General features: G+C 48.5%; 1 pseudogene; it reads left to right on the top strand.

Annotated features, from left to right (window-relative positions):
* The first annotated feature begins 6,594 nt into the window (after positions 1-6,594).
* On the top strand, positions 6,595-7,186 carry LOC114623064 (annotated as a pseudogene).
* The last annotated feature ends 1,390 nt before the right edge of the window (positions 7,187-8,576 follow it).

The raw sequence follows: 8,576 nt of genomic DNA, 5'->3' as shown, positions 1-8,576 counted from the left end.
GAGGAGAGGAGAGGAGAGGAGAGGCAGGAGAGGAGAGGCCAGAGTATTCTAGAAATCTTGCACTGAGTCATCTTGATTCTCTCCCAGAAAAAAATTTACATGCCAGAGTCTCTGCTTTATTTGCGTCTGGGAAATCACAGCCACTTGGATGTGATTTTAGTTACCCAAGTCCATGGTGGCCTGTAGGGAGCCCTGGGGACTCTGTGTGGCTGCCCTCAAGTAACTAGCAGGCAGCCAAGGAATCTGGTCTCTCATTTCAGAAGACTCATCCTCAAGACTCTAGATCCAACTCTGCCACTCGTGGTCCAGTGTTATAGGCAGAGCATAAAACTCACTTCAGAACCCTTAGTCCGCCTCCTCCAGGAAGCCTCCCCGAACCAAGTCAGGCCTTACAAAGAGCCCTCTTTGACATTCTCAGGGCTGAAGTGGTGAACACAGTCCAGTGCAGATTTCCTGTCCATGTCCTCTAACCCCAGAGGTTAGTGTCTGATGAATGCTGTGTCCACCCCAACACACCCCTGTCGTCATATTGAGAACTCAGTGACGGTGGCTGGCAACTTCCCTCCCTCCCCAACCCCTGATTCTCTCAGATGACAGCCCAGGGACTCCCAAATCAGGTGAACCCCCTACCCCTGAAAGCCAGGTCCCTCTGAGCCCACAGAGCTTTTGGAAATCAGGTTAGCCTAAAGGTCAACACGGTTTCAAGTGACACTTTCCAACTGATAGATGAAAACAAACAGTAGGACAGCACCATTTCGGCACACAAAACTTGAGCTAGAGTCCCTGTGTTGTGATGGAGAGACCTTAGCACTACTGGTCTTGTGATGCCTTCGCTGGCCACGCGAGGGAGAACTGGCGCCACCTCGTGGCCAGATCCGGAACTGACTGGAATGATTCCCAGTGCATCTGGGATTCCGAGCGCTTCTTTCTGCCAGGAATTAGGAGTCTCCCTAAAGTTGGCATGCACTCCACCAGTGTGGTCCAGAAAACGGAGCCAAGAGAATTCCCGCAACGTGGGGTTCTCCCTCTGCCTCCCACTTCCCAGCCTGGAGTACCTTGAAACCGGACTTTTTCCACTAGGCAGCCTCGCCCACTCCTTCTTTCCCACCTCCCATTTAAAAAAAAAATAGAAATTTAAAAATCCATTTAGTCAGCCTCTTTTGAGAACCCTGGCACTGATGCTCAGGGGAACGTCTCAGGATCTCATTGTACCAAATATTTGAAATTGTATAATAGTCATGGGGTTTTTTCAATAATCAAAATAAAACACTTTTGAAAAATAAAGGGAAAGTAATTACAGTAATTTCTACTTCCTCACTAGTAGGGGAGAGATTTAAAAGCATAGGTCTTCTTTAATCGTGTGTATGTGTGTGTGTGTGCGCGTGTGTGCATGTGTGGGCACGTGCACGTATATGCCCACAGAGACCAGAAGGGGGCGCCAAACCCACTGGAACTACAATAGCAGGTGGTCATGAGCTGCCCCTTGTGGGTTGACTTGGGTCCTGTCCTCCGGAAGAGCATCGAATGCTCCTCCGATTTCTCCAGTTCCCTCCCCACCAACAGGTCTAACAAAGTACAGTCACAGATTCTCCTGACCACCGCACACCATGCTAAGGGATGTTTAAGGTCTGCACATTCCTCCCTCCACCTCTGATTTCTCCTTCAAATGCTGTAACTCCTTGAGCTCCCCGGTGGGCAGAGAAATGAAACGTCAACATTGGGCCCTAAGAGCAAGCCTACCCCCTACTCCCACCCCGGACTGACTAAGACAAAAGGGATGGAGCGGGCCACACAAGCTGCTGGGGTAGGTTCTCGGAGCTGCTGGGCCGACTCTCCACCCACACACGCCTCTTGCCCTTGGCTGGCCCCTGGATAGATCAGCACCTGCTTCCTGCTACACTCTGATTTCTGCTGTTGTGATAAAACACCCTGTCAGGAAGCAATTTAGGAGAGAAACTGTGTATTTGTCTTATAATTCCGGGTCACATTCTGTCACTGGGACCATGTCAGGTAGCGAGCCTGAGGCAGCAGAAATGAGAGGCAAGAAATGTGCGTGTACTTAAACCCGGCTTGCTTTCTCTACTCTTATACAGCCCAAGGCCCCAAACCCAGGACCATGCCGCCCACAGCGGCTCTTCCACACCAACTAAGGTAATCAAGACGACCCCTACAGACACGCAGCCAGGCCAATCTGGTCTAGATAATCCCTCGCTGGCTCCCCCCACGTGGTTCTACGTTGTGCCAACTTGATGGTTAACACTAACGCACTCCCTAGGACTGAGTCACACACACACACACACACAAACACACCCCTCCAAGAGATATGTGTATCCATATACATAAAGAGCTGCCTGGGTACAGAATGGAATAGTCTACAACAGTGCACAGATATTGTAGTTGTGCCCACCTCATAAACATGACAGTGGGGAAAGGAAGCAGACGTGTGTTAAGTAAGACCCAAAGTGAAAGACAGGAGCTGGAGAAATGGCTCGGTGGGAAAAGGGCTTGCCACCAAGTCTGACGACCTGAGTACTGTCCTGGGACACAGTGGGGAAAGGAGAGAACGTTCTCGCAAGTTGTCCTCTGACCTCCTCGTGCACGTCGGCACGTGTTGGCACACACAACAAAAAAGAAGTAATTCCAGGGTTTGTAGGGATTTATTTTTAAGTAATATTAAAATAGAAGGCACTTTTCGGATCCTTAAAGGAGTCAAAGTAAGGCACACTGCCACAGACTTGATTTAATCCAAACAAGAAAAATATTTAAGCATAAGAGAGATTGGCACGTTCGCGGGATGACGTCATCTCTTGGTCCTTTTATGCCAGCAACATGGAAGGAAGGCCAGGTGGCCACTTGAGAATTAACCACAGGCTTCTGGGTTTTTTCATTAGGCTTGTTCTCTGGTCTCTGAACAGGGCAACAGTGCCACCTAGTGGTCCTTGTAGAGGACCACTAACTGCAAAACAAAAACAAAAAACAAAACAAAAACCACTAGCAAAAGTGTGTGTGTGTGTGTGTGTGTGTGTGTGTGTGTTGCATTGGTTGCTATGTTGAGACAGGCCCTCACTATGTATCCCAGGCTGGACTATAACTTCCTATATAGACCAGGAATTAGTTAATAAATAAATACTAGGCATTCCGTCACTTACGTCCTCCTCCAAAAGCCAATGGCTCTTTCTCCATGGGAAGACAGGGACCCGATGGAGAAAGTCAAAATGGCCCAACAGCAGCTGATCTTACCAAGCGTGTAAGAAGACTCTTCTCACCCAGAACCTCGATGGATCAGAACCTAAGATCGGGGCTCTTGCTGGGGTGTCACGGAGCTGATACTGTAAAGAGTACACATTCTGCTGCCAAAGCCAGGAAGAAGTGGTTGGGCCAGACGTGAGGGCCCACCCCTGGTGAGGGTTACTAAAGAGTCTATATGAGATGTCAATCAAGTTTCCCAGCCCTCCTCTCCAGGCAAGAGGCAGATGAGTGACAGCAAGCTCAGCCAATCAGACTTTATCTCTACTAGCTCAGCCAGACCAAACCAAGAAACAGTCAGAGTCCATGATTGGATAGGCTAGTGTCCTGGTTAGGTTTCTATAATAAAGTACTAACTAAAACCAACTTGAGGAATAAAGGGTTTACCTGGCTCAAAGGTCACATTTCATCCTTCGGGGAAGCCAAGGCAGGAACCTGGAGGCATCAGCTGAAGCAGAGACCGTGGAGCGGCGCTGCTTACTAGCATTTTCTCAATGGTCCTCTTTCCAGATAACTCCGGGTGACCAACAAAGCAAAGTCTAACTGGGGCAACTGTCATACTGACACCATCATCGGCATCTGGTACCCAGAGGCCCAGAGCTGGCTGAGCTCACCCTGCCCTTGAATGCTTCCGTGTAGCTTGGAAACATTTTGTAACCTGCCCTACCCCCACCCCATCCCCAGCACAATTCATGGGATAGTCAAGATTGGTTCCCACTGCTAATAATCTGAGCACCGTGGTTCTCTGCTCCTGCTGCGTCTACACTGTGGTGCAACCGCCTACACCCCTTCCTGATTCGGTGTCCTGTTTTCATTTCTGTCGGTGTGACGAAAGGTCATTTGGGGAGAGGGCAGTAACTCGCCTCACAGTTCCAGGTTACGGCCAATTATTATGGAAAAGTCGAAACGTCGCACCTACAGTCAGGAGCAGGAGATGCACAGAACCATGAATGTGTGCAATATCTGCACGTGTGCTTTCTTTGTTCCCATACCACCAGCCTAAGGAATGGCATCGCCCACAGTGGGCTGGAGCTTCCCGTATCAACTAGCAACCAAGACAATTGACCGCTAGACATGCCCACAGACCAGCTTAATCCTCACTGAGACTCTTCCCAGGAGATGTCTAGTTGATAGTTAAAACTAACCAATCAGCTGGGTTCCTGAAGAGGGCCAGCCGGCAGTGGTTTTAAGTGGAAACCCTCTTGGTGCTGGGCCTACCAGGAGCAATAGTGAACATGCCTGTATGTCATCTAGGCTGGCAATGGCCACATCAACACAGACTCTGATGTCAGGAGGCCAGTACCTACATACCCAGGCCAGGAGTGGGCTCTGCTCCCCAGACTTTTGTGGTGGCTGGACTGGCCAGTTAAAATACAATACGTGGCTTTTAAAGTGCTTTTTGATAGAAATATTCTCTCCCTATCTCTATGCCTCTCCCCTCTCTCTCTCTCTCTCTCTCTCTCTCTCTCACACACACACACACACACACACACATACACACACACAGACTAGTGACCTGTTACCTTTGCTCATGCATGCCCATTAAAAGCCCATAAACTCCTGGTGACTTATCCCAGCACTCTGGAGGCTGAGGCAGAAGAATCACCCAAATTTGGGGCCACCTGCCCTATATAGTTAGCTCCACTCTGGGCTGTAAAGTGAAACCTTCTCTTAAAGCAAAGCAAACACTCACAACACAGCCTTTGACGCTCACAACTCAGACTTTAAGCGTCTTCTTACAACTTTCCTCTTTACAGAGGCTTAAAACTCAAATCCCTACCTGGATCGGGTGTTTCATTCATCTGATATCAACAGATTCTGTACATCAAACACACAGAGAAAATGCTTTTCCCCTCCGGTGGAAGAAGATTCTCCCTTCAATGGCTTTGTACAATGAATGTATGCCATCCTAAACTCAATGGCATCCTAAGATTTGTTTTTAATGGAAAGCTGTGTTCTCTCCTGATTTTCCATCTTTTTATGGAGATGAAGATATAATAAAATGAAATAAACCCCTAGCATTATAGTAAATAATAACTGGTAATATCCGCCCTGCCAAGGACCCCTGAGGACACAGTGGGTGAGCCAGGACATGTGTATATATTGTCACTCACAAAATTAAGTGCCCAAAATCTCTTCTGACTGAAATCTGATTTTTTTAATGATTCTAATTTCTTTAACTTTATTGGTTCTTTGTGAATTTCATATCATACACCCCAATCCCTCTCATCTCCCCCTCCCCTCGTACCCTCGAAACCTCCCCTCCCCAAAAAACAGAGGAAAAATAATCTCATTGTGGAAGCTGTAGTGTGTCACAGTGTGTGTATGTGTATGCATGTGTGTGTGTGTGTGTGTGTGTCCACAGTACACCCTTTTGTCCGCACTTCTTTTCTTGCTAGTGTTCATTGCAATGATTCGTTGGTCTGGTCTGAGGCCTCTGACTTCTGCTACTCTATCAATACTAGAGCTTCACCAAGACTCCTCCTGGATATGCTGTGTCACGGAGGTCCTGTAGTTTTGGATCTGTAGGACCAGCCCCTTCACGCACTCCAGCAGTTCATCCATGGGGTAGATGTTAGGATGGTCCAACCCAAAGCCTTGGATCTAGCTGAGCCTGAGAGGCATCTGAGCTGCTCAGCAGGATGGCTCTCCTGCTCTCCTGCCCTCCAGACCTCAGATCCAACTCATCAGCAACCCCACACATGTGACCAGAGCCAGCTCTACCCTGTTTCCCAGGCTAGGTGCAGAGCCAGCTCTCCCCAGTGCTACAGCAGGTGAGGGGTAGAGACCCAGATCTGCAGCCTCTCTGGTCCTGACTGCTGGCTACTACTCTCCAGGCATGTTTGTAAACACTCAGTAAAACAGCCTTTTCTGAAGGAATTCATTTCCCATCCATTTTCTAGAAAGAAAAAAAAGTCTTAAAAATGATCTTAAATACAAATCTGGGCTCTTCCTGTTGGCGGGCATTGTGCAGCCTGCACACCAGGGCACGGTGCCATTCACCGGCTTTCAGCTTTTCCTGTAAGCCTCTACCATCCTGTCCACTGGTTAATTTTCCCCTAAAATTTTCTGAGTGTTTCTATTTATATTTGATATTTGCACTGGAAAGATGAACAAAGAGGTCCAGGGAGGGTTACAGGAAGGAGATTCAAGTGGTTATTGCGATGGTTTGTTTGTTTGTTTTGTGTTTTCCTTGTGGTGTGGAGCAATTATCTATGCCAACTCTCCCGAATCTTCTTAGAAATCCATGGACAAAAAAAGCTCAGGTGCGATCGGCGTGGGTAGCAGCTTCATCGAATAGCGGGCATTTGTGGCAGCAGTATCCACTACAGGTGTGAACAGGTCCCACCCGACTCCACCCTGGAAAGTCCTTTTGAAGAAATGGGTCTGGTGAGGGGCGGCTGGCTATGGAGACAAAGCTCCATCCTCCGCCGCTGAAAGCGGAATTGGTTTGCCCTGTGGTTGGACGGCACGCTGGGTTACTACCATGATAAGACGGCACAGGACGAGGAGGACCGTGTAGTTATCCACTTCAATGTCCGAGACATAAAGGTCGGCCAAGAATGTCAGGATGTGCAGCCCCCAAAGGGCAGGAGCCGAGACGGCCTGCTGACAGTGAACTTGCGGGAGGGTTCCCGCTTGCACCTGTGTGCGGAGACTCGGGATGATGCCATAGCATGGAAGACAGCCCTGTTGGAGGCAAATTCCACCCCGGGTACGCGTCTACAGCCCGTATCAGGACTACTATGAAGTGGTGCCTCCCAACGCACATGAGGCCACATATGTCCGCAGCTACTACGGGCCACCTTATGCAGGTCCTGGTGTGACACACGTGATAGTACGAGAGGATCCTTGCTACAGCTCAGGCGCCCCGTTGGCCATGGGCATGCTTGCTGGGGCTGCTCTTGGCTCACTTATGTGGTCGCCTTGCTGGTTCTGAGCCCTGGGGCTCCTACCACGGGATGTGCACGTAGAACGCAAGACCCCTTTCTTCCGGATCCTCTGCCATCTACTATGTAAACTGTCCTATTTTGACCCCTTTCTCTCCATTAAGCCCTCTACACTTGGCCCATTCCTCCCACCACTTATCTTCCTTCCCTCTCAGAGGAAACTAACATCTCAGGCACAGACATAGCCAAAAGTCTGTACACCCATTGCCAGGCACCCCCATAAACCACATGTGAATTTCCTCTAGGCACAGCAAACATAACTTCATTTGGCTCTAAGTGTCTGAGGAATGGAGCTCACAAGAGAGCAAACAACAAAGCTACAGTTACCTGTCTGGCAAGGATAAGTGAGGGCAAGGAGTAAGGCAGACAGTCTGGGTGCCCAAAGAATCCAGTAGTGGTATGGTGTTGTGGAAGGGGTTGGATTATAGTGGTCCTAGCTCTAGGCAAAGGAACTTTCTGGATAAAGGCATGATGGGGCTTTTTATGGAGTGAAGTTTCTTGATTTCAACTATAATGAATACTTTGCCTGTCTAGTTAGCACTGGCAGAACATACCCTTATCCAAAATACAGATTTTAGCACCTTTTCCCCACTTGTAGCTTCCCTATGATAGTCGAGCTAACCCTAAGGTTTCCTAGCTGTGAGAACAGGTGAGTTCTTTGGGACCTCCAGCCTTAGGAAGTTGCTTCCATTAGGAAATGCCTTTCTGATCCCAGGAGCTCAGCTCTATGGTGTTGACTGGTAACATCTGAAGCTTTTTCTCTTCCTTCACTCTGGGGGGAGATGGCATTATTTTTGCTCTGGGGCCTACCCTCCATGGCACCAGCCTGGGGAACCCCTCATGTGCCTGTCTGTAGGTGGCAAGCAATCTCTCCATTTGATCCTGTTCCAAACTATTCCATCACCCTGTCCCAATTTTTGCCAATAGAAAAGCTAAATCCCTGGCTCAGTGGCCAGAGTGCTCACTAAAATTCCTAGCATATGTGAGGGCTCCATTGGTTCAGCTGCAGAGACTAATAAAGACACAACTGGCTCAAAAAAAAAAATTCATGGACATTCCTGACGACAGCCAGAACCCCCCTTCTCCAGCTCTCCATTACTGCCATCACCTGAGGGCAGGCAACATCCTTCAGGTTTTCCTCACAATCATCATTATCCCCCAGGAGCCTGCTCCTGGCTTTCAGATTCTAGGAACCTGGATGTGACCCCATTAGAATATAGAAAAGGACTAATCTCTCCCGACAGGGGGTGTCAACAAACACCTTCTCTGATTAGGGTTTGGTTTATTTTGGGTTTTGTTTGGTTTCTTTGGGGTTTTGTTTTGTTTTGTTTTGTTTTGTTTTGTTTTGTTTTGTTTTGTTTTGTTTTGTTTTGTTTTGTT

Source organism: Grammomys surdaster, unplaced genomic scaffold, assembly GCF_004785775.1.
Source record: "Grammomys surdaster isolate TR1022 unplaced genomic scaffold, NIH_TR_1.0 193, whole genome shotgun sequence".
Taxonomy (NCBI): Eukaryota; Metazoa; Chordata; class Mammalia; order Rodentia; family Muridae; genus Grammomys; species Grammomys surdaster.
The sequence above is the reverse complement of the archived record's forward strand: the minus strand, read 5'-3'. Positions and strand labels throughout refer to the sequence as shown.